This window comes from Montipora foliosa, chromosome 1, assembly GCF_036669935.1.
Source record: "Montipora foliosa isolate CH-2021 chromosome 1, ASM3666993v2, whole genome shotgun sequence".
Lineage (NCBI taxonomy): Eukaryota > Metazoa > Cnidaria > Anthozoa > Scleractinia > Acroporidae > Montipora > Montipora foliosa.
This window is the reverse complement of record NC_090869.1, coordinates 24405362-24407303: the sequence shown is the minus strand read 5'-3', so window position 1 is coordinate 24407303 and position 1942 is coordinate 24405362.

Sequence of the window (1942 nt, the reverse complement as noted above, 5' to 3'; positions counted from 1 at the left end):
TTCGCGAGTCACGCTTGAAGAACGAGAAACACTTTTTTGAATAAATTGCATACTTCAACTTGAATTTAAAAGTTTGACAATAAATGAGCGAATTCAAAACAAAGACCACAATCGCCCACCATTGTTTCTGCAAAGTCAAAAATTTACTCTCCAAGACGAGGTTATTTATCACCAGGTAATTCCATCATTTTGGAAATAGCAGCTACTTTAATTTATTATTATTCACCGGCGTCACAATTCTTTGCTGATTTTGGGGCTCATTTTGCTGAAACTCAAGCACGCTTCCAACAGACCTGTTTATTTTCATGACACCTTTCCTGCTTACAGAGCAATACTAAAAATATCACGTTTCAACCTTAAGCTCGAAAATTCAATACACAACATAATATTATAATTCACAAAGGGAGAAAATATCACACAATCCTTTTCGAGCGAAACATTTTATTGAAACAAACAACATAAGATGCACTAAAACGCCATTCGCGTTGCAATGACTTTCGATGCCATTGCTGGTTAACGAGAATAACAAACTCACGAGGCAGAATGTATATTTATATTTAAATAAGGTTAGCACAACAGAAAAACGCTGACCTCATTTTGACACGAAAATGCTTTACTATTGCCATAAAAACTATCCAGTTAAGCTCACATATTATAAAACATGATGAATTCATAAAGGCCACCTTTTCCAGCGAACAATTTATTGAAACAAACAACATATTTGCTCTTAGAGGCGAAAACCTCTTCCTATTTCATTGCGTGCGTGAAGACAAGAAACTCAATCGTGTCAAATTACCATGTACTTCAGGTTCAAACCCTTTCCTGAAGAACCTTTCCTTGAATAACAAGAAAATGCTTTACTATTGCCATAAAAAGTATCCAGCACACATATCATAAAGCATGAGGAATTCATAAAGGCCACCTTTTCCAGCGAACAATTTTTTGAAACAAACAACATATATGCTATTAGAGGCAAAAACCCCTCCTATTTCATTACGTGCGTGAAGAGAAAAAACTCAATCGTGTCAAATATGCGCAATATTACAACAAACTAAAATTTCAGGATCAAACCGTTTCCATGAAGAACCTTTTCCTTGAATAATGAAGCACAAAATATACGACAAGCTTTCTTTCAAATAATTCTTGGCTGTCACATTTCCAATTTTTTTTTTACCTGAAGACTGTGCAGAGTTGATCACAGATCCACTTAAGGTGTTCGATTCGTTCTCTGTCTTTGTTGAACCCATAAGTTACCAGAGAATTTTCCATTTGGTTTCAGTGTTCTACATAACAGCACATTTGGCAAAATCTTAGAAATGCAGCTCACTTTGATTTCGGCTCGACAGGCGACAGATTGTTGTCGAAGTACATTACTCGTCGCTTTTAAGATTCCACCGCCTGTCTTGTTCAGTATCCAAATGACTTGCCATTATTGAGCTTCATTAGGGTATATTTTGTTCAAAGATCCACTAAAACACCATTCGCGTTACATGACTTTCGACGCCATTGCCGGTTAAGTTTATCATTCTACTGTGTCCACCAGAGAAATCTACGCATTTCCAGTACCCTCTCTATCCTAAGAAAATACGAGCAGAAGGCTCTATGCACAAAGATGCCACTTAGCAGGGGAGTGACAGGCAAGACTTTTACCGACACGGAAAAAAAAAACAAAAACAAATCCCACCCACTTTCCGACTGGGATTGCCATACTGGCAACCCTGTAATAATAAATCCTTCATTGACCAAGCTTGTTCGGTCAGGGTGGCTGCATACTGGCCTCGTTCTGTTTTTTCCGTGTTTATGAGATCTTGACTTCGTCTCGGTTCATAAGCATGCAAAAAATGAGCTTGGCCAATATCTAGCTATGCTGACTTCACGCTTGGTCAATATAACCCATATTTAAATCATCAACGAATTGCGGACAATTTAGGAAGGCACTCTT